At 36.9% G+C, this 25,964-nt stretch overlaps 1 non-coding gene across 1 annotated transcript; it reads right to left on the bottom strand.

The window, feature by feature from the left end:
* Positions 1-1,232: 1,232 nt before the first annotated feature.
* Positions 1,233-1,396, bottom strand: LOC115806216 (U1 spliceosomal RNA). The gene has a single exon (XR_004025120.1). It is a non-coding gene; the product is annotated as a U1 spliceosomal RNA (small nuclear RNA).
* Between the last annotated feature and the right edge of the window lie 24,568 nt (positions 1,397-25,964).

A 25,964-nucleotide genomic window follows, 5' to 3' on the forward strand; every position in this document is an offset into this window, starting at 1 on the left:
TCGTCATTCATTCATCATCATTCATTCATTTTCAAAGCCACTTATCCTAATTAGGGTCGCAGGGGTGCTGGAGCCTATCCCAGCGTTCATTGGGCGAAAGACATGGAGACACCCTGGACAGGTTGCCAGTGTAAGGGAAATTTGAAGTCTTCTGTATGGAGAGTTGCTAAGTCTCAGAGACTAGAAACTTCAGATGTGATGAATCATTTCTGCTTTATTTTATGCGCATGGGAGAAGCACACCTCAGAGCTGAGGTGCAGTTCTCACTGAGGTTAAGAAATGCAAAGCTTTTTATATGTTAAGACAGGTGTCTTAGGACATGTGTGGGGGGCCTCAAGATGACCTTTCAGAGAGCACAGGATAATTGATGTTTGCTCCTTGACTAGTACGGACACCCAGTTCACCACTCTCAGAGTGGTACAGACTAAATACTTTTACTTAGGCCTTGTCTTCTACATTCTCTCTGTTCTGCTGCACAGAAACATTCCTGTAGCATATAGTAAATGCTTTAACATACAGATATTCTCTTACAGCATATAATAAATAAGCAAGCACAGATCCCTATTACTGACAATTGTCATGAGGCACTTTTACCTTCTAAGAGTAACAGCTATAATGCAAAGCGATAATTTTCCCACACCAGTCCATTACAGGGCAGACACACAGACAAACACATTCACTCACACATTCACAGCTAGGGGCAATTTAGTGTCTCCAGTTAACCTGATATATATATATATATATATATATATATATATATATATATATATATATATATATATATATATATATATATGCAGGGGTGGAAAATGTACAAGTAGAAGTACTGTTACTAAAAAAATGTACTATAAATAGAGTTAAAGTATCCCTCCTGAAAAATAGTTCAGTATGAGTATCACTCATTTGCGGTTGGCAGTTTAACTCTACTTAGTTACTAATTTTTTTAGTAACAGTACTTGAACTTTTCCAACCCCATATATGTAATATAAATCTCTGCGATCGTGCACACACACCATGAGCAGTGAATTTGTCCTCTGCATTTACTAGTATTGAACACACACCATACATGGGAGTAGTCAGCAGCATTCCTTGTGCCTGGGGGGCATTGGGGTAAAGTGCCTTGCCCAAGGGCACACAGCCGTGGATGTCGGTCCTGGGAATCAAACTGGCAACCTCTTGGTCACAAGCCTGGTTCTCTAACCTCTAGACCACGGCTGCCCACACACAAAAAAACCAAACAAGCGCGAATGCAGTCCCCCACTACCCCAAATTATGCACTTCAAATTCTCGCATTTGGGGAATTTGCAGAGGTCAGCATAGCCCAAGTGCGATTACTAAGCCTCACCCTGGGTGAACCACCTTCGTGATCATGGTGTCTCCCCTGCCAGGTAAGTGTATATATATATATATATATATATATATATACACACACACACATACATACGTACATACATATATATATGTGTGTGTGTGTGTGTGTGTGTGTGTGTGTACATACGTATGTATGTATGTATGTATGTATGTATGTATGTATGTATGGTGTATATATCAGACTTAAGATTCAGATTTAAGAGGCAAACAATGGGCATAAGGTGCATGGTGGTGCAGTGGGTAGCGCCGTTACCTCGCAGCAAGAAAGTCCTGGGTTTAATTCCTGGCCCGGCAGCCAGGGTCCTTTCTACAGGAGGTAATCCCTGCCAGAATTAAAATGAAAGTTCATCCCAGTTTTGCCAATGAAATTAGATAACGCAATTTTCATTTTCATTTTCATGACAAGTCTTTTCTGACAAAAATAAAAATAAAATTTAAATATCTTTTTGTCATTTCACTTCATTAGTTACACTTTCAACAGGTTTTGCGATACAAATCAGACAAAATGCAAACGAAAAGACAAAGTTGATAAACCTATGGCAAAGTCCCAGTTTGTACTTTAATTTTTGACATCAACTCTCTGTATCTGATAATATGAAAAGGCAAACATTAACGAGCAATGCGTTTTTGTCTCCCACTTTGCGTTTTCCAGTTCGCCCACATGTAAATGCATGTAAATATATGTTAATTAGAAATGGGCACAATCTAAGAAACGGACGCCAATGATGGAAGTCACATGATCACAAATGTGATCAAAAGAAGGGGTGAAATTCACTCTGACTGGATGAAATCGGGGGAAATTTGCCCAAACAAGTAAATTTGAGATGGTGAGTTCCCAACTTTATGCAAATGAGAAGTATGCAAGAACCAATCAGTTCAGTGTGTGATGTGTTTGGTATGTGACATCCTCTAGAGATGCAGGAGAAACGAAAAAGTCTGACCAAGATGGTGGAGGCTAAAATCTACTTGTAACATGAAAATATGTAGATGATTAAAAGATGTATGGGCAACCATTTGTGTCTACATCAACACAGGTTGATGTTTATATGTTACATGAACTTTGTCAGGGCCAGAAGAAAAAACTCTCTCAATGGCTCTGGTAGGGGCAAATAGACCACTGTAGATCTTCATTTAAGCATTCGAACTTTTGAGCTAGGTGACTTGTTTGCTGTTTCGTGACCATGCCCCCAGAGTGAAATGTGGTGTTAGGCAGGTAACAATGGCCAAGTCACTTGTCGAGCATTTAAGAGAAGCTGTAGTGGCCTTAGGCAACACCCATTTTTAAATAACACATATTTACATATATTTACATGAGGACAAACTAGAAAATGAAAAGGCAAAGTGGGAAATGAAAATGCGATGCTCCAATGCATTTGCCTCTTCATATAGTCACATTGTTGTGAAAATTAAAATGAAAACTGAGTTATCTAATTTCATTTTTCATTCTGGCAGGATATATGCGCACAGGTATTGAAAAAGAATTGGCAAAACAGGGTTTGAACTTTCATTTTACTGTTTTCATTTTCATTTTCATTTTGGCGGGAATTACTTCCCATACCTCTCTGTGTGTAGTTTGCATATATATGTGTGTGTGTGTGTATACACACATACATACATAAAGTTATGAGTTGTGGCCTTTTGTTAAATGAGAAACAAACAAACGACTCTTATTTTTTAATTTTAGACAAGGGTTGCCTCCTTTTAAGTATTATCAAAGATTTATATATATATATATATATGCACAATTTGCCGTATAGTGTATGCTCACTGCATGAATGTACACATCTAAACTCATCTAAACAAAATATGAACCTATCTGATTATATGAACTTCACATTGGCTAATTAAAATATTCAAGTACAGTTCATGTTTCCTCTGTATGCAGAAGTTAATGCTCATTACATATAAAGATAAATCCATGTGTGATCCTCTACATGAACGAATTGACATTTATTTAAATTTGCTAAAGCATATACATTCTCAGTTTTTCTTTTAAAATAGAACCAGAATACTCCATAGAGGACACAATTCACATTTCATTTGGATGTCTGCCAAGACAGTGAGAAGGTAGGAAAGAAACTCAAGCATCTTTTCATCTCTGTTGGCTGATTTAAGTATTCTACCCTCTTGAGCTATATAAACAAACTAGCATTAATGAGCAACCCCTGTGCTCTAAAACTCCAATCAAAGATAATAATGACATGAAAGAAATAATATTAATACAAAAAGAAAAACAGGATTCAAAACAGACCTGTAATTTTGTCATTGGTCTTCAGTTCCATTGAAGAAGCAGCAGAGAGCACAGAGATAATAACAAAATGACATTAGAAATGGTGTATGCAACAAATGAATGGATAATGGCTCCTATCTGTGGAACAGATTGCACTGACTGGACTTCTGTCTAATGTGTAAGACATGTGCATGAGCAAGAGTGCAAGAGTTTCCAACCGGAGAGCATATCGTGGACGACACAGAAAGGTGATTAGAATATAAATATACAGAGCAAAAGACAAAACTACTGCCTCTTGGTCACAACTCCGGGGCTTCTTCAGGGTCCATTACAAGTTCCATGGAAGTCTCAGTTGGTGTCATCTTGGAAACGTAAGGGGGGAAAAACACATTAGGCCAACCCTACACACTCGGCTGCATTCATCCCCTGAGCCCAGTGGTTATCATGAGGCAAAGCAATGGCTTCAAATCTCACCATGCTCACCGGTGGCTTTGTAGCTTCCTCTGCCTGGTCACCCATCCACCCTCTTGCCTGCCTGCCCATCCACGTGCACTTTATTACCTCATTACTTTTTAAAGGCTTCTCTCTCCATAGCTCTCTGTCTCTCTGAGCATCCGCTGTTGGGCATGGAGGGGGGGCGTGAAGAAATGATAAAGACATAGGTGGAGGGAAAACTTTTTGATCCGCATATTTGCCTTAGATTTTTTTTTTTTCTGAGATCTTTTTTTTTCTTTTGAACAGCTCTGGCGTATGATAATGATGATGATGATGATGGTAGTGGTGATGACAGTGGTGATTACGATGATGATGATGATCAGGGGTCCAGAACGAACAGAGTTTTGACTCTATTTTACTTTCTTGCACTGTTTTAAATTCCCCCCAGGAATCTCACCGCTTTGTGCTGGCCCGGCCTCACACACTTCATTAATACTTTATAGAGTCGTTCTCTGGGTGGATACTATGTCAAAGTCAGAGGAGTGGAACCGGCTGTGCGGGCTCTCAAACACACTTCCAGTAACTTGACAAGGTCTTGGATCATGGCATCCTCTTTTTTGACTAGAGCTTGTAATCAGAAGAGCTGCTTCCCTAGTCTGCTGTTGTTTAATCACACAATGACTAAGCATCAATTCAGATTCAGCAGGACCCTCTCTGCCGAACTGGGGCAAAATGCCATGGACTAATACTGATTCAACAGTCTTGCACTAAACCAAGAAAGTAGGAGAAACCATAGCCTTCTGTGAAAATGATTTTTGTCCCAAAATGCAATTAATATTTAGAGCACACGTTCTAATACTGTAGACTTGTAGGTATGATAGCAGAGAAGAGCTATGATTCATAACACAAAAATGACTCTAATTATGACAACTGTTACATACAGACAGAATTCCCTCTTTTCCTTGACATCTTAGAAATGAACAAATCAGCAGACTGCATTATAGACAGAGCCATGTCTTTTTCCTCTTTAACACTACACAACTTGTACCCACTCAGTCTCTTTGTTGTGGATTCCTGAATGTGAAATTACTTAATGGTACTATGGTGTTCTGTCTAAGTGATCATCTAACCCCTTGGCTTTCACTGAAAGAAAAATGTACCACCACCATTTGTACAAAAAGCATTGTTGCCATTTTGCTGACAGAACACTAAGAACACTGAGGAGAAATTCTTTTTAAAACAGATATGAACATATACATATAAAATTATTTTTATTTTTTACAGAATATATTACGTCTGTCTGTTCAGTACTGAAAGGCAGTGTTTTATTGGACCGAAAGGCAGTGTTATTAATCAAGATGTTCAATTAAAATACCTCAGTTAATTTAGTTCTTAATGTCTGTCTTGCAAACTGTAAATCTACACACTGAAATTTGAAGACAATATCAAATTCTCAAATATCAAATGCTTACAGATTCAAACTGACAGATGTCAAAACAGTTCACCCAAATTACAGTTTGTGGCAATAAAATGAGTAGCTTCCTCTAATGAGCACTCTATTTTTGTTTAAGAGGGTGAGTCAAGAGCCACTTTGATGGCTTTTTCTTCCCTCATGTGTATCAACTGCTATGGCCACATGGAGCTCAGTCACCCATGTGCATAGATCTCAGATGCTTTGAGAAAATTCACTCTATCTTGCCCCACCTGGTAAGTCGACTCATCCTTGTTAGACAGAGGTCAAAAATTAATGAACTTACGTTGACAGACAGCTCTCTCTTTTGGTGCATAGGGAGAGAGAGGTAAAGGGGTATTGAGAAGAAAAGAGTCGGCTTTAGTTTGCTACGGTAACAATCATGCCCCTGGGGAGGAGAGCTTCACTCTGAGGAAAGAGTCCAATCCTCTTTTCTGTCCTAACCTCCTCCTCCTCCTCCTCCTCTTTCTCTACTCCTCTCCCTCCCACTTTCCGTTCTTGTCCAGCGGCTGTAGGGGTTGGAATGAGAGGCAGAGTCGCTGACAGACCTGAGCCACTGAAGCAGGAACCTGTCAGGGATATTTTTACTGCTGTGGCCCCTGGGGCTCCTTTCTGCTCATCCACAGTCCCACCACTCTCCTTTCCCCACCTTTCACTTGATCTTCTCTCTGTTAAATCCTTGATCAGGGCCAATTCAGTTTAAATTCCAGGCCAGTTCAGGGTGTGTAGCATGTATGTCCGTTTTAAGCCATTCACCCCAGTGTCAGTTGTCAAAGCTCATCAAAAATGGGGATGGGCAAAATGGCTTTATCCTGTAGTCACTACAACATTAGACCAAACTGAATTGGACTATATCCAGAAACCTGTAAATAGGCTCAGAAATGGACAACTTGTCCATTTAAAACAAATTAACAAGAGATGACTGACAGTCATTGTAAGAGTGAGTGTATGTGGTGTACCTCCCTGAACTGGCACAAATGTCAGGACATAAGCATCAGAACTTTGCTGGATTCAAACAGGACTTGCAAGATTGAGGAGAGCAAGGACAAAGATAATAAAGGACTGTACAGATATAAAATGTAATGATGTATTACCTTATTGCCAGTTTATTACATTTTGGACCTAATGTAATAATCTATTACCTTTTGTCCAGGTTATTAAATTTTGGACTTCCATACCAGGGGCAAAATGTAATAGCAATCCAAAATGTGGTAACTTATGCAATAAAACATAATGTAATAGCAGCAATTGTGTAATAATTGGCCAATAATGTAATAAAATCATGATCATAAATCATAATGTCAAATCATAATGTAATAACATTTTGACCAGTAATGTAGAAACTTATTACATAATTGTTAGGCTATTACATTACTGTCAGGGTAACCAGTTTATTTTTTATTTATTTATTTTTTTAATGAACAATGCAATAAACATGAACCTGTTTATAAGATAAAGCAGGTCAAAATACTTCAGGTTTAATAAGGTAAGAATAACACTATATGAAAGAATGTTCACATACTGTTTTATAAGTGATTATATCGCATACATTTGTACCAAACATTTCTGGTAATTTTACACAAAGTTATTCACATTTGTGATCACATTTCCCTAGATAGCCAGTCACAGCTGACTAGTCAGCTAGCTGTCAACATATTTGTTTTTTCACTGTTAATTTGACACAATTCTATCTATGAATTTTTTTCATTTGTAAACATTCCATCCATGAAATTTTCATTATATTGCTTCTATTTTCACCTAAAGCTTACCTTTGAAGCCATGCTTACCTAAGAACCATGATGAAAATGACAGTACTCTACCAGTGCAAGTTGTGATGGATGGCACCTTAAGTGTGAGCCCCCTTGTAGTCAGGGAAGACAAATACAACCACAGGAAACATTTTTGGTCTACTGTCTTTACATTGATTGACTGACCAATGGATTGCTTAACTGAACAGATGAAAGAATATGACCCATCCAAAATGGGGTTAGAAGGAAGATTTGTAAAGAAAATTTACTATGAACCGTGGGCATTTACACCATGTGCCACATTTACATTAACACATGCATTTAAAGAACATATCCATTTAGTTGAGCATCGAATTATTTGAACTATTTGAATTATTTGAAAATTATTTTATTCTTTTAGATCCTCTAGTTTCCTTTTTCTCTTCCTTATTTTTTTTAATGTTCTTGATTTTGCATAATAACCTGCCTAAAAGCTAATGAGTTATTACACCAGGACCAAAATATAATAACAAGGCCTTAATGTAATGAGTTATTACATTTTGGGTTATATTATATTTTGAGCTTTTACACCAAGTGTAACATCTTTTATCCTTGGGGTCAATTTGACCTCAGCAATATGCAAATTACTCATTACCTAAAATTTCACTGATTGACCTGAAATTAGAAAGAAAGATCTTTTTGGTATCATATCATATAACATATCATCATGTTAATTTTATGTTTACCCAGTTGTCTCCATTAAATTTGAAAAAGTCATTAAATATGAAAGAAAACAAAACAAAAAATGATGTCAGTCATTTATTTAGAGACATTAATCATTGAATGGACTCAAATTGATCCCAAAGATAATAGTAGGGTTAAATTGTAACCATGCCCAAGGGAGGCAGCTATTATGTGGAGCGTCTTGCTGACACTCCATCTTGCCTCCACACCACTGTGTTGAAGTGCTCCCTCCTCCTTTCAAGTGGTTTGGCCTGGTTTTCTTCATTATATTCTTCCTCATCATACTGCATAACATTTAGTTCAAATCTGAATTTAAAGAAACACTGTGTTTGCATGTGTTCTTTTCCAGGTAGGCCTAAGTAGTAAAATAGAAGTCATGTGGCAGTACTTTGATCTCTATAGCTCTTTGTCTCTCAGCAGACACTTGAATCATTACTCCAGTATTTGTTATTCATCATCATCTTATGTTTTGCTCTTTTTAAGAATGTCAAACAAATATGAGAATATGAAATGCTGTTTTGTATTGGAAAAAAAAAAAGAAAATATCACTTTTGTTGTGTTCTAAGAAATCTGTTGAGAAGTATAAGTGTGCACATTCATGACATGGGGGTTATATACTGTGTTTGGCAGCCACTTAGCAGAAGCATTTTATGATCAATGGGTGAGTTGGATATTGTCTAAATTAACAACAAAGACACGGAGTAAAGTACAAAAACTGTGCCACGTTGGTTACAGAGTCCATTGGGAAACATTTGTAACTTAAGAAAAGACCCTAAGAGTTCACAAAACTTAGAACTACAATGGTTTTGGAAAGCTATCTGCTGAGCAGCTTCTACATGATTTTCTTTACATGTTGAAATCAGAAAAAGTTAGAACATTTTAAAGTCTAGTCAGTTACACCCACATAAAGTACTTGTTGGATCTGCTTAATTTGACCACATCCCCTATTTCCATTCAATCCAATAAAATAGATATAATGCAAACTGAATGAACTCGTCAGACACACTCATTCTCATTCACTCACACTCACACGTTGGAGTTTTCTGAAAAAAGATTAAATGTATTTATTTGGAATATATTTGTGCGCATTAGCGGAATATAGCTTTCTTTTGTTATTTCAGAATGCGTTAATCATGTGGGTCAATTTGACCTCAGCAATACACAAATTACTCATTACCTAAAATTTCACTGTGTTGGGCATCAATGTTTGAAAATAATAAACAGGCACGACGATGACTTAAGGTAGCTCTTTTGTCTTTATTGAACAAAAGGTAGGGTATACAGCAAAAGCAGAGAGGAGGTGGTGGAGACAGAGTCTCGATGGTGAAAAGAAAACACACACAGATATGCCCGTGCAGCCAAGGGCCTTCGGCCTTGACGCCCATAGATAATGAGAGCTCTCTAAAACAGTGGGGCAGGTGTGTGAGAGCTTGGTTGATAAACCAGTGTTTGAGTGAGAGAAGTGTAACACAAGATGAAAAGTATGTCCACACATTCCATTCACTTAACAAAATATATACCCGTGATCGTATTTTACCACTACACCTCACTAAGAGACCAAAGAGGTCTGGTGATGGTTCAGCTAGGCCCCACAACTGATTGACCTAAAATTGGAAAGAAAGATCCTTTTGGTATTTTAATGGCTTTATATTTTTACAAAGTACAGATTTTTATTATTTATAACATTTGGAAAGAAAAACAATTTCTCTTATCAAGGATAGTAACATGTATTATGTTCAAGGTCAATTGGACCCCAGGAAAAATAAACACCATTTCAATTTGCCCTTAAAGCAGAGGGAGGTTTTTTGAAGATTATGAATGTTGTGTTATAGTGACCTAAATATCATCCAAAACAACCAAAACAAATGTATGTAAAATATTGATATGTCTTATATGTTTTATACAGCTAAAGTCTAGTCAGGTACACCCAAATAAAGTACTTGTTGGATCTGCTTAATTTGACCATGTCCCCTATTTCCATTCAATCCAATAAAATAGATGTAATGCAAGCTGAATGCACTGGTCAGACACACTCACGTTGGAGTTTTCTGAAAAAAAGATTAAATGTATTTATTTGGAATATATTTGTGCGCATTAGCGAAAAATAACTTTCTCTTGTTATTTCAGAATGCGTTAATCATGTGGGTCAGTTTGAATGAAGCAGCTTGCTTTAACACAGCTTGTAATAATTAGCTATAATAAATGTATCTTCAACTGCTTAAATCAAAATTACACATGAAGACATGTAGCATTCTGCACCATTTATACATGATCATGTTGCATGCTGGGATTCCAGAGTGGAATGATTTTCACTTCCGGTTTTTCTCCTGTGCGATTATGTTATTAATGCATGTGCAAGATCAGTATGGTAAATGTGCTCAGACATTTCAGTTTTGGTCATGGTTGCATCCACATGCGATTGAAATGTTCATATTAAGTATGTCCAACACTTGCTCTCTAAGTAAATGTAACGAGTAACAATATTATGTAACTGTGAAAGAAATAAAGTGTGTTTAATTATTGAACCCAAATGTATTAATTTATTTCAGCATAAAACAAATAATGTAATACAACAGGATCCTGATTTTTTTTCTTCTTTTTTTTTGTGTCAAAAGTAAACTAGCCTCTGCCAAATAGCAAAAAATCTGAGAAAAAAGCTTTTAATGATTCTGTGCATTTGATAACTGTGCTCACAGAAGATGGATATGCTCCATTCACAAAAATGATGCAGCAGTTCACAGAACAGCAGCGACAGCTGCAAATGTTAGGTTAGATAAAATGATGTCTGGAGCACAATACTGCATGGTTCCCTAGGTAATTTACTGTCTGGCCCAATTTTTCACCAACAATAGATTGAATATGTGTTGTCTACTAATCTTCAGCTAATGATGTTTTACTTTTTTTTTTCAATATTTTGTAATATGAGTAATCTTGGTGAAGATCCTTAATGAAGGTTGCAGGTTGGCATTGTAATAAATCAAACCTGGACAAGTTAACACTTTGATTTACTTGAATAATATTGTATTTATGCAGTACACCATGGTTTCAACTGATTATAAATTACATTTCCCCCTCAAATCTTTTAAGGGATCTACACAAGAAAATGAAACTGACCAATTACATAAAATGTTGAAAGATTTCAAAAGTAATCTAAATTCTGCCTAAAGAAACAACTAACAACAAATTAACCTGCATTTTTTCTTCTCTTTTGGCTCAAGCTCATACCATTGTCTTTGTAATATACCAGTACAATTATACGGCACAAGGTTATTAAATGTAAACATTGTAACTGGTGAAGAACTACTCAGTGGGTACAACTGGGACAGTCAAATTACAGATGTGTAGTGACTGTAGACATCCATGAAGAGTTTTAACAATGTCCAGAAGCATAAAATATGTCTCTGAAGGTGATACTGAACATATTCAATTGCTGACACTTTTGTTTCAAACATAAATTTTGTGAATTTTTCAAATGTACTCTTCATTTCACATACTATATATATATATATATATATATGTATATGTGTGTGTGTGTGTGTGTGTAGATAGATAGATAGATAGATAGATAGATAGATAGATAGATAGATAGATAGATAATACTATGAACTATTTATGGACTGGGTTTGCTCTCTTTTTGAAGTTTAAGCTCTTAGACACTGGATTTTTTCTCTGTCTTTCTCTCTTCAAGTTCTGTGGTGTTTGCAAGTGAGCTGGCAATGGAGGTTACAGTAGAAGTCTTGTTCTCAGTGAGATTTCCATCACTGGGAAGCACTGAGTGCTAACACTCAGACTGACAGGAAAGCTCAGAGGAGAATGTGGTAACTACTTTCCCGCACTTATTAAAAGTTCCTCTCAGAGGGCTAGAACGTTGCTGCTAGTAGCTTCAAAGTTTGGGCAAGAGGAGTGGGAAGGTGTGCTGCTCCCTTACCTTGTTAGTGTACACGCCAACACTGCAGGCACTGTTGACAACAAGTCGCTGAGAGAATTCCGACACATTACATCAGCGTGAGCTGCTTTCTGAAACCATTGCTTTCATGGGAGTTATGTTTTACCTTGTCTTCATGTGGTGACATTTTCTCCAGCAGCTTTGGTACTATGATGCCAAAAAAACAAAACAAAAAAGATGCTGTGTCTAAGCTCATCATGGTGTGGAAATAGAAAGCCTCAATCTGTACTGTCTGTCAGACAAAATTTAATAATAATAAAAAAAACACATAGTCAAACTAAAACAGCAGAAAGGCTAAAAGTTCAGCGGTACAGAAAATCAATTATAATATCATTATGATTTCATTGTTACAAGAATTTCAAGGCTTAGGTCAAACATAAAAAACTCCCAAGAACATTTACTGGCCCCGAGGATTGATATTACATAGTTACATGATTATTAGTCTGATTTGCTAGAATTAACCTTCACTCATGACTAAATCTAACACAATTATGTTTCACTGCTGTGATCACACTTAAAATCTAACTGATTGAGTTGGTTGTTGAACAATCATTAGGTGCTCGTACATACATTAATGTTTATTAAATCATCTAAATTGATAAAGATGACTATGAACCGAAATAAGATCAAGGTCAAATGAAGGACAACTAAGAGCATACTTACCATGTATAGAATATCAAGCAGTGGAGGTTGTCTCTGTTTCTGCTTAAATGCTTCAGTACACACTGAAGCTCTCCATGCTATCATGTCTGGCTACTTGAATAATCTGTGCAAAAGCGGAATCCAGAGTCGACTGTACATATGTTCTTTGGGAATATGTGTATTTACTGTTAAAGTTCTTTCATACACTCCTTAATAACATGGATCACTGCAATCATGTTCAAATGATTGCTGAGATGAGAGAGCAACCATGCGGAATTGTCACCTCTAGCACCATCATCTCGTCTGCCTCACAATAATATGAATTCTGTGAGGAGATGCACTGTACACAGGTAGCAAAGTAATGTTCAGAGTGCACGAGATCCTTGCATTACACAGTAAAAAGTAATTTTGTGTACATGCTGATATAGGAGAACCTGTCATCTCCTTGCAACTTCAGTGGTTAGCAGAATGCTAACTAGATTTATTGACAAAGACATAAAAATCTGTCATGCTCAGCGGTATAAATACAACATTGTCATAGGTAAATTATTGTAGTTACTAAAATATCATTACTGACATTGCATATAAAATACATACCTTCAGAAATGCATACCTCTCATTAAACATTAAAGCAAACTTCAATGTTCTTTGGGTCTAAGTAGAATGTTCTAATTTGGCAGAGGAAAAAATTTGTTGATTGCTGTTTGAATAGTAGTTAGAGTTTTCAGAAAATAGTTGCTGGTTAAATTTGTTTTAGTCCCTTGTTAGATATTTAAGAACAATGATATCATCAGATAACGAGGCAGAATGGCTGTGGTGCTTTTACGCAATTCTTAACTTTGACCAAAATCAAAACAGATCCAACTGAAAAAAGAATCTACCTTATGAAGCGTGAACTGCCTTCATTTAATCAAACTGGCCGTTCTTGCCATTGTTTGATGAGTAGTCATCTAATATGAATTAGATAGCTCGGTACTGCTTTACAATAAGACTATCGATATAAAAGGTTTGTGAATGGTTTATAATTAGTTTATTAATTAGATTGTGAACACTTTATAAATCATTAACCTGTTATAAAATGTCAAATAAAAAGCGCAACAGTAACCTGTTGCTTGCCAAATAGTGATCCCACATTTATCTGTACTGTTAAGCGTCCAATCTCATTGGTTAGTTAGCTTACTTTGTCTTCTCCATCAGCCAATGTTTATACCTGTCAGCCCCATCAGATATGTGTTACTGGCATTTGACCACCATTAGCATATCCTAATAGTCGAAAAGTTTCATTTGGCATATCAAATTAACATATCAAATTACCAGGTTCATACACTAGAGCTTTGGCAATATTGTTTACCTTGACATTTTCAGCATGCTATCAGCAGCCAACCTCATTATTATCATGGGTTTTGATATGATGTATGCTATCATATTAAAGTGGTATATTGTGATGCATGTTGGGGGTAGATGGGTGTAGCCTCCCAGCATGCCTTGGGGCATTGGACTGTTGTTTAACCCCAGTTTACTATTGTTTAGTTTATGTTTCCCATTGTGGCTAGTATGTGTATAGTTCATGTATAGTTCATGTGTATGTGTATAGTTCATCATGTACTCTTTGTGTCGTGCTATTGGTTCTTGTGATACTTTAATGTTATCTGTGTAGCGTAAAAGTAACTGTCTGCGTGTTACCTTCTGGTGTGTGTCGTTGCAAAATAAAGGGCAGCATTATCACTCTCGGGAAAACCCAGCAACTCAGTAACAAATAGTTACGTGTTTTACACTTTACAATAAGTCTCGGTTTTTGCAGTTATAAATGTAAGTAATTCATCTATAGATGATGATGAGTTTTACACTTTACAATAAGGCTCCCTTTTGGCAGTTATAGATCTTAGTAATTCACCAATAGACGGTAATGTGTTTTACACTTTGCAATAAGGCTCTCTTTTGGCAGTTATAAATGCTAGTAACTCATTAGTAAATGGTGATGTGTTGTACACTTTACGATAAGGCTCCATTTTAGCAGTTATAGATGTTTGTAACTCATAAATAAATGGTCATAAAAATGAGATGATGAAGCTGACAGTTTAACATGCTGACTGATAAAGGGACAAGATAAAGTAAGCTAAGCAACTAGCAAGATCTTAATTTAACAGAATAGATAGATGGAAAGTGCAGCAGTCACTTGATCTTGCCAAATAGTCAGCCCGCACTGATGTATGAAAGCTGTGTTATAACTTGTTTAGAATTGTTTACTAATGATTTATGTTTACAATCTAATTAATAACCCAATTGTAAGCCACTTATGAATCCTTTATAAGGGTAGTCTTACTGTAAGGTGGTACCGATAGCTCTTATGTCCTCTTCTTCACACCTTCAAACATGAAAGTTGTGTTGAGCCCTTCTTAAGTGATTAAATTGCAGCAAAAATCCCAGTAATCTTTCCTCTTTAAAGATTTCTTTTAAGTATCAACGTCTTATAGCTGATAGTTACAAGAAACCAAACGGGCACAAATCCCTCTGTGGGGTGAGTTTTTCTTTCTTTCTTCTTTTTTTTTCTCTCAGTCCACATTTGCCAAATCTTCTTTTACTTCTCCATTTTTTCTTGCATTTATTTATTTATTTATTCATTCATGTATTTATTTATTTATTACTGTGATCTATACACAATTATACCGACAAGAGAAGCAACAGAGAACATGCAAGTACTCATGCACTCAAATGAAAGATCAATGAACTTCCATCCAGAGGAACTTCTCTGGAGCTAAACGACTAACTTAATCACCTTCTTTCTGAAACCATCTGACTATAAAAATGTCATTCTATCTCTTCACTTTAATACTTTATATCTCATTAAGGAAGGGAAATGGATCCTAGACAGCTCAAGATTCATTCCACTACTTTGCCAAAGTGAGAGACAGTAACTGCCAAAAGTTTGAGAGACCAGTGGGCTCAGGTGACTTTGTTCCTTCTGTGGTCCTTCCAAACAACCTCTGATCAATATTGCAGTCCTTTTCCCCACTGATCGATTGCAATAAGAAACTGGAATTAAATGGAGCAGCAATAAATCCATAGCTTGTTGCCTGTTTTGTAATTATTGCAGAAGGTATGGGTGGGGGAAGCAGGTAGGGCATTGACACTTAAATATAACCATTATAACAGCTGAGAAGAGAGATGATTTATGCAACCCAGTCCCGTAGTAAGGGCAGAAATGTTTTGATCAGGGCAGAAAGTTAACAGTTTCTCTTTTCTCTTTTTTATCCCCTTTCTGTATGAATTTGCCAATTCCCAGTGCTGTTGTAATGCCCTGACATGGCACTCCTCTGCATCAGTCCAGGAAGGTGAGGACTAGAACATGCGTCCTCCAATGCACGCAAAGTCAACCATTGTTTATTTTCCCATTCCAGTTTCCAAGCATCTCCATGCAAACATAGAAAGAATGGAGGCCCATGCTATGTCTCTGGATTTGAATGCAACTGTTTACTACATTTTTTTCACAACTTTTATCAAGAGAATTTGAGAGCAAGCAGCAGTCCAATTACATTGTAATCTTAGAGCAACTGCAGCATGGGAAAAGTAAAGGAGATAATGTCTTTGGACAAAACAAAGACTTCTGTTGCCTTTCCTCTCAAAAGCCTAAGGAAAAGTCCATCAACATTTTTTTGTTGTTTAGTGGAAGTTCTGGACAGACGACATGGAGTAAAGCATGCCAACATGCTTTTAAAGCTGAGTGGAGACTCTTTTTTGAGAAAAGCAAGAGCTGCGACCATTAAAGTTTCACATCAGTTCACATCAGTTTATGCTAGCTCTCCTGAGAGACTACATCTTTGCCATTCACTGAGTCTCTAATGTGTGTATGTTTTAGCTTTATTTACAGATGTAAATAAACGCTTTAGTGTTTCACTTTGATTCCTGTTGAGGTTATGTATTTATTCCTATTGATGTTTTATGTGTGTGTGTTTGTGTTTTGTTCATACTCATGCATACACTCAGAATCGTTAAAGTCAACTCTTGCTTGTTCTGGAACTCAGGGCCTCTCAGGAAATGCAGACAGGACAAATTAGTGTCTCACAGGACAGTAGCATCAGTAGTTTAAAGTCCCCAAGTCACCTCGTTACTTACAGAGTATGACTGCAGTCTCTGCACGTGTGCAGACTTTGTGATGCCTGAATTGACCTTTACTAAACATAACTTTCATCTCTATAACTTATCATAGTGTCACAGAACTTGTGAAAAACTCAGAGTAAGGTTTAAAATTACACACAGTTCAATAATTTTTCAACAACTATGGATGTAAACAGTTACATTAAATGTTACCTCTGAGGAAGAAAATGGGATGAGTTCAGTACATATTTGATTTATATATAGACTCTTGGGCATGGTAAATTTGAGTACACGAAAATCTTATTATACCAAAACCTTGACCTAAGAATGACACTGTATCTCTTGTCTCTGTAAAAAAAAAACAAAAAAAAAAAAAAACTGGTGGAGTGACATTAAACCAACCAGAAAGTAACACACTGTATCTCTATTTAACATGCATAGAAAAATGTTAATCATATTATATGTTTGATGCTTCTTAGAATTTTGGTTTGAGTATTATGTGGCAATGTGCAACCATTCCAAGTCTTCACCTAGCCAACCGGTTTTGGGGCTGTTCAGACAATACAGTATACATTCAAATAATGCACATAGGCTGTGGATTTCAATCTCTTGGCCAAGTCATCAGTGCTGCATATGAACATTGATTCTTTGTCCTTCAGAGTGCAGAAAGTAAATCTGTGTTGTCTAAGCCAGGGAGATAGACTAGACCCTTTAAACTAGCCTTTGGCTATGAGAGAAGGCCACTGCCTACCTCAGGCTGGTGATGCAGTCTAGCACCGAAGAGAAATAAAAGGGGTTGCCAAGCTTGTTGGATCAGGTGTCTGCTTTGAAAGGTGGAGCCTCGGGCAAGATGAATCACTGTGCCAAAGTCACCTTTCCCCACTGTGCCTGACCCAGAAGTGGGGGAATGAAACAGGAGTGGGAGGCTAAATGGTTAATAAGCTAACTAAGGGAAAAATTGAGATCACCCAAGTGTGTCATTGTACAAGCTTCTAAAACTTAAGGCTGGCCTAATTTTGCTGAAGTCAGAGCTGCAAGAATTTTCTCCTCTTGCATCATGAAAAAATAATAAAAAAAAAGAGTTCTGAAAAAGAAGATAACGGAAACCCAGACACAGCAGTGCTGAACTACTCGTGCTCTCTTTGGTGGGTTAAACTTTGTTACCATCAATAATAGATGAACACAACAGATTCACTTCTAACCTTGAGGGGGAAGGGATGGAGGTAAATATATTCCCAAGGAATTAGTCGAAGAGACCAAAATAGTGCCTCCTTGAATAAGGTTTATATAATACTATTTTATTTTTCTCTGGCTCCCCTGTTTCTGCATTATTAATGTGCTGCCTTTAAGAGTTTGTCTGGTTAAGTTATGAGCATGAACAGGACTGGGGGGAACCAGATGCTAAGGGTGTTAAATCTAGCCCTCTGCACTCATACCCTTTTTAAACTGCTGAGAGTCTCTCAGTGCTGTAATCCCTTTGGTTGGGAATACCATCCCTCAAACCTCCCTTTCAACTCTGAGAGACATTCTATGATATGACTCAAAGGAGAACACTCTCATTAATGCGAGTGTGCATCCTTTGCTGTTATGATTTCATATCAAGGCCACCACTGATATTAACAAATTGTTATCACAAAATAACAAGAAAATGTATCAGAAGAAAAAAAAAAAGCATAATAAGAAAATGGCCCACATTTTCCATTTGCATGTATCAAAACCTGTTGGACAAAAAAAAAAAATAGGTTCAGACATTAAATTGATTACAGCTTGTACTGGGGAGAATTTTAACCATTTATATTCAAACATCTGAGAAGCAAAAACATCCACAGGTAAGTCTTTTTCCTTAAGGTTTTACGGTGTTTGATACTGGCTGTAACCAAGATGAACTTTTGGCTTAAATGATAAAACCAGGGCATAGATGTCACCTCTGGCAAGGTTCAATATGTATTCTGGATTAATATGGGTTCTGTTATCATTTCTGAAGCCACGGTGGCCCTGTTTAGCTCTAGACTTAACTTAAAAGTGTGTGTGTGTGTGAGCAAAGCCGGGCTGCAGTGGAGACCAGCTGGAAAGCTGATGAACTGATTAGGTAAAATGATTTTGCCGTAGTGTACTTTGTAGGTCATTTCTCAAAGAAGCAAGTCTAAGACCATGTTTGATTTCCATGGAATATACTAATAAAGTAATGAAATGCAATGCACCTGCAGCTATAATACACATTGTGTTTTATCTGAATGTGAACTTTCAAGAGTGAAATCCTAGGTGTAATCTAATGTATCTGTAGTCGCAGTAAAAGCCTCACCTATTAGTGTTGTTCAAATCAAAGATTAGATAGGGAAAATGATATGCAGCTTTTAAAAAATGTTAATTAGATAAATCTCAGACAAAACAGTGGTCCATTTTGTCTGTAAAGGATCAGAGTTCCACTTTAGGACTAAGGCCCTAACAGTGTGCAATGAAAGATACTGCAATCAAAAATCACAAAGTGCTTAAATTCAACATTCAGGTGTTACATATTCTCTGTGACAGCAAATAAAGACTCTTTTCTAACTTTTTAAACATTTATTTATTTATAAATGTAATTTTTGTAAATTAAAAAAAAATTATATATACTCACTACATATTTACTGTGTAGGGATAAGCTTTTTTACCCACTGGAGTTCTATTTCAATGTAACATGCCCTTGATTTTATCCACTACCTCAGACATAGTTGCACGTACTAGTGGAAGACCCAAAACTGTTATGTCAAAGCTGATCAGTAACAGTATGTGGTCCTGCTAACCTCACTTGGCCTTATTCAGCCTCTCTGACCCTAGTGTGTGTCACAGATGGCAGCCACTGATGTGAACATCCAGAGGTCCAGATCTGTAGACCCACAAGCAGGCTGGGTGTGAATTGTTCATTTGGAGATCAATAAATGTAGATGCTACAGTGGAAATACTTAGCTAATGTGATGAGTTTATGGGAGAACACCTAGCTGTAAGGTATAACAAGAGCACTTACACAAAGAAGGTGGTAATGGCCCAGTAGGATGGTGTTTTGGAATAGTAACCAGAAGGCTGTGGTTTCAAGCCCAAGGCACGATGGTTAACTCTTGATGCATCCCCAAGGAAGACACTTAACTGTAAGATTTGATGACCTCTACCATAGAGAGTGGTAAGTGAGAGTTGCATCAGTTGCATCCATGTAAAAGTGACCAATAACCTGAAAAACAATTTGAATGTGGGCCTGGGAGATGTTTGGGTTGGTGAAGTGATAAAAGCAGTCTCACCTGGTTTCTGTCTAACCCAAACAAACAATTTAGGTTATCAGATGACTGTTAACTGTGATGCAGACAAACTATATCAGCATGTTTTGTTGACTTTTGGTCATTGGCTGTGCATACCTAAAAGCTCCTAAAGACTAAATATCATCTAAAACTCCTATAAATTACCCTACAGTATTATTACTGTTATTAACATTTTATTAACGTTACAGTTTCATATGTTTTGAAGAGTTTCTCACCGATGTGTCATAATGATAATATACTGTGTATTCCAGAGAGACTCTGTAGGTTTAGAATAAATTGTCAAAACTTACTGAAATATAGAGCAGGTCAAATTTTAAATGCATGTCTCGCTGCCTCCATGGTTTGATTTTTTTCTTTTCTTGTTCTTCTTCTTTCTTTTTTTTTTTGATGATTCATGCCCACACATCGAAGTTAAACAACAGTTTTTTTTTTATTACTTTGATGCCACTTCTCCTGCAGTATTTGCTCATTATTAATGTTTCCAGTATGACATGTTTTCCTTTGTTGACCAGGACACAAGATGTAGCCCGAGGGATGTTTCTCGCTCTTGTTATGTTTGTTTGTTTGTCTCCTCTTTAATTCTTTCCTTTTTCTGAGTCAGGTTCTTTTGAATTTTATTATCCCACTCATGTACAAAATGTTAAATATGCATACAGATACTCAGATTCGAATATTTGCTTTTCTGATTAAGACTCTGCAGTGCATAAGAACACAATACTCACTAGAATTCACGCTGTGTGGGATAAATCCCCTGTTAGATACCGGTCCGTTGTAGTCAGGTAAGCAGATGAATGTCAACACCTAATAATACACAGAGAGTGTAAAGTAATTTATGTATTAGGAAAAGTCGTGTTATTTTCAAAGGACAAAACCCTCAGTATATGTACAGTATATTAACCACATTACAACTGTGTGAGGAACTTTCATATTAGTTTCTCAGCACGCAATGTAGTTTGATCTTTCTGAAGACCTCATCTCCCCTTCAATCTACTGAATATGTGTGCAACATGTAGACAGTCATATAACTGAATTTTCTTGACAGCTCAAAACTGATGGCTCTCAGATTCAACAGTAATGAATCTGACTACAAGAATGAGATGAATGTTGCACCCACAGTTGTTTGAAAGGGAATACAGAATTCAGCAAGAATTGTGGATTTCTTGACATGCACTTTTGCAGGAACTCCTGTGGGTTTGGTGAACAGTTGAAATTGTTGACAATAAAGAGTAAAACCGTGGTGGATCTTGTGTAAAAGGGATTTTCAACAGATGATTTTCACATAAACAGAATTTGAGAAGAGCAGTATTTTGTAAACACATGTGGAATCAATGATTTAGAGGGTTTTATTTTTAATCGGCATATGTGACATTTTTTCATATATCATCTTCACATGATTGTGTCACTAGTGTAAAAGGAGTGGTGGGAATGATATAATGGTAATAATGAGGCTAACAAAACAACAGCAACAACAAAAAAAACAAAACAAATGTTTTGTATTAAAGGATTAGTAACTATAGTAAATAAAATCATCTAATTTGACTGTAATGAAACAGTCTGGGGATTCCCTTACAGGGCAGTAGATTTATTCCAGAAATGACAAATCTAAAACAGCTGTCAAACAGGCCAGAGATTGTGAAACTGTGGACAGTAGTAAAAATCCTCAAGCCAGAATCAAGAAACTGAAAAAGTCTGAAACCAGTGAATCTAGAGTGAGATAATATGCAAAGAAAAATAAATAAATAAATACATAAATAAATAAATACATAAATAAATAATAATCATGGACAGCAGCTCAGTGTATGATATACACAACACTTCACAAAGAGGTGTCAGACAGACAGACACAGACACTCTCATACCAAATGAAACTGATGGTCAACAGGTGTCCTTGGATACCTAAATGCAGCATGGACTGAACGAAGTGCTGACATGGGGTGGCCTTACACTGACAAACTTCATCCATTTTACTTCAGAGTTAATATATATCTCTGTGTTAAAGGCTTTTTGATTTTTTTTTGTGCCTAGTTCAAAAAACAAACTATGTCGAAACATGCATAATTCAACATGATGATGATTAGATCATAAAACTGACACGGATGTAGAAAGCTCTCTGTAAAGAATAAGCCTGGCTCTCTAAGTCTGGTTCTAATGAGTATCTGCTCTGGTTCTCCTGATGCACTAATCTTGTGTCTTCTCCATCCTCTTCATCGCCATATGCCTCCATCTCCATACATAGCATTTGTGGTCTGCTAAGTGGGAAGACTGGGGAGAGGGAGGAGAAAAAGAGGAAGGAAGTGAATGAGAGACAGAGGCAGGAACAAGAGACAGATCAGCAGGGCAGAGGGGCTCACACAGCTGCTGTTGTAGATGCTGCTCCATCGGCGAGGTGAAATATCTCTCTGTGTATGGATGCTGGCAGAGGCAATCTGCTTTCTATGATTCAGTGTGAAACAAGCCGGATTCATCACAGAGGGGCCGTCTGTTCAGAATTGCTAAAGCTGAGGGTGTGTTCTACAGATCACAGGAACAGAGCTTGGTGCTTGGCACAGGATGTTGGATAGTCCGGCCAACCTCTGGCTTGAGAGTGGCAAAGTGTACAAGTGTATTGATCACGCTCATAGAAACAGTTTAGTTTGATTTCATCACTCCCCCAAAAATAAATAAATAAAAAACAAACAAACAGATAAATTATTATTATTATTAATAATAATAATAATAATAATAATACCTCTGGCTTGAGAGTGGCAAAGTGTACAAGTGTATTGATCACGCTCATAGAAACAGTTTAGTCTGATTTCATCACTCCCCCAAAAATAAATAAATAAAAAACAAACAAACAGATAAATTATTATTATTATTATTATTATTATTATTAATAATAATAATAATAATAATAATAATAATAATAATAACAACAACAACAACAACAACAACAACAATAATAATGATGATAATAATAATAATAATTATTATAGTAATAATGAGCTGAGTGAGCTGAACTAAGTAGATAAATTTGAATCTTGGAAATTCAATTGGCTGAAAAGAGTAGTGAATTTACTAATCATGCTTATATCTGTGTGCAAGGCAAGGATATATGAATTTATCAATAAAAACAAATAGTTTATTTATATCTGTCTTTTGGGAATCTACATTTACAAAACTTCTTGGAGCATACTCAGTCCAGCCAGTAGGGTCAAAATGTACAAGAGGAGCTTCTAATTACCACAGGAAGTACCATAAAATTTAGCACTCTGCCTAATTAGGGCACTGAGCCGTTCCAGTGCGCACAGCAGCCAGAATCAAGGATTATGACGGCAGAGAGTCCATTTAGGAACACTTGTTTATCTGTTAGAGGCTTTTGTAGACACATTTCTTGCCAAAAAAAGGACTCTGCACAAGTTGCTGCATTAATTATTTACAGACAGCAGAGATGAAGAAGAGTGTGATTATGGGCCTGAGCCTCCAAACATCTTAGAATCTATGCTCTTTGGGTTTTCAGTACAGCTTAAACTGAAAATGGTGCATGGTGCAGCTTAGGTCGGGTTGAATCTTATTTGAGGGAGAAAGAGAGAAAAAAAGCAAGATGTGAAATAGATGCCCCCTCCCCACCTCCACCCCCCACCCCCATCCACTCATCCACAGCCCATTCTCCTCTCCAACATATAAATATGTCCCTCTGTTGGACATTTTCTCATTTTCCTGGTTATATTTTTCCATAAAAAAGTGCCTCTTGCACAAGCCTCCAGTCATGACCCTTAGAAAATAGATGACATATATATGAGATCTCCATGCTGAATGCCAAAACCGCTAGGCTCAGCAGTTTGCTCACAGGGCATCCAGGATCTCTCTTCACAAACAAAACAATATATCTATTTACAAAAGCCCAAGCCGTATATTCTTTTTTTTTTTTTTCTTTAGCTGAGGTGCATGTCATACCATGTCTGGTTCATCCCTCCACCCTCTGATTATCCAAACGCTCTTTTAATTGCTGATCCTAATGAACACAAACTAATCTGTGGCAAATCTGCTCTACCCTCAGCCGTTCGGCTGCTCCCACTCTCCCTTTTAATTATGCATACTTGTTTCTGAAGTAATAATTAAATGTTTATACAACATCTAGATGACAGATCGAAAGCATTTTTTTCCTGTATCTCACTCTGAGGTTTCTGTTTTTCTCTGTGGTTTTTCCCATTATTTGGATCAATGTTTGGGATGTTCTGATGGACGCTGCTGCTCAATAAGCTCCCTTTACTGGAATAAAAATGACATCGTGCCAGGAGAGAGAAGCACTAAAAAGGAGGGGGGAAAAAAAAATCGCATACAATAACAATAGACATAAGAACCACATTTTCACCGATTTTTTTCAGTATGGACAACAAAACAGAGCGCATTAAAAGCATTAGCTCCTGCTCAATCCTTTTATTAATATAAATACTATATTCGGTTTCTAGTTGGCGACTTGAATATGAACGCCACTTTAATATGGTTCAGCCTGCGGTGTACACTCCATTCATGATGTGAAAGGTGTCATGTTTTGCATATCACTCATCTGGGGCAGTCTGTTGTTCTACAACAGTAACCAATCATTTGATTACGTGTTACTTGCATCATTAAATCTCGGTCAGGTCCGGCAGTTAACACATTTAAACAGTTTCAATCCAAACAAGCTTACCTTTTATGTTCCTATCTGTCTGTTTCACACTCCTTTTGTCAACACCCTTTCGTCACATTGTCCTCTAGTGCTTCCCTCCACTTTGTTCTTTTCCTTTCACAAGAAGTTATTCCATAGATACCCACTGACTGTCAATTAATATCCATTAATTAATAGAAATGTTAGGGTTTCTTGAAGGACAATGGCCTCATGCAATTCATAAATAGTCGGTGTGCTCTGCTTGTTAAGGCTTATTTATTTGTGGACTACTTATTGTCCTGAGTAACACCTCAGAGATGTGTCACTGAAATTCAAATGAGGCAATAAATTATTTATCAGATGATGTGTGCTCTTTGTTGGCTGGAAAAGGTACATAATGGCACCAACACCGGGAATTCAATGCCAACCAATTTTAAGGTATTGTGGAGGTTTTAAGAAGATACATCCAGATGTCACCAATGAAAAAAACAGGAATGGTTGTTTTCAAGCACTTACACATTTCAGCATATATTTATTTACCACACATTTTTTTTTTAGCTGATTTTATTCCATTCATATAGATACAGTAGTTTTCAAGACTGTAAGGCCATTTGTTCTTGAAAACTGTTTGAACCATAAGAATGAGCAATACATGTCTGGTATTGCCTGTGGACAGTCACTTCATATTCTAATGCACCTCTGTCTCTTAGTGTTTATCTACCATTTGCCTGCTATTCCCCCTCCCTGCCCCCTGGACACAAGACATCCTGTTGTCACAACGGTAGATGTCAGCACACTGAGTTTGGGGGTAAAATGTACTTAATGAATAGAGGCTATCAGCACATTGGGGTTTAATATAATTTTAGTAGTCTCAGTGTGAGAGTCTCAGATGGAAAACAATAGGATAGGTTTTATAAGATTTTTAGAACCCTAGGAGAAAATTGTCTCTACTTAAGCCTGGGGGTACAAAGAGTGGCTTCAGGATCCTGTTTCCTTCCAGTACCACTTTACAATAAGACTACCCTTATAAAGGGTTTATGAATGGTTTATAATTAGTTTATTAATTAGGATATGAACGCTTTACAAATTATTAATAAGCTGTTATAACACATTAGATAAAAAGGGCAATAGTGACGTGTTGCTTGCCAAATAGTGAGCCCACATTTAAGCCTCCGATCTCATTGCTTACTTATCTTACTTTGTCTTCTCCATCAGCCAGCATTTGTACCAATCAGCTTCATCAGATATTTGTTAATAAGTTACTAGCATTTAACCATCATCGGCATATCTTAATAGTGCAAAAGTTTCATTTGGCATATCAAATTTTTGGCATATCAAATTAACATATCAGATTACCAGATTCATATGCTAGGGCTTTGGCAA

Source organism: Chanos chanos, chromosome 2, assembly GCF_902362185.1.
Source record: "Chanos chanos chromosome 2, fChaCha1.1, whole genome shotgun sequence".
In the NCBI taxonomy this organism is placed as follows: domain Eukaryota; kingdom Metazoa; phylum Chordata; class Actinopteri; order Gonorynchiformes; family Chanidae; genus Chanos; species Chanos chanos.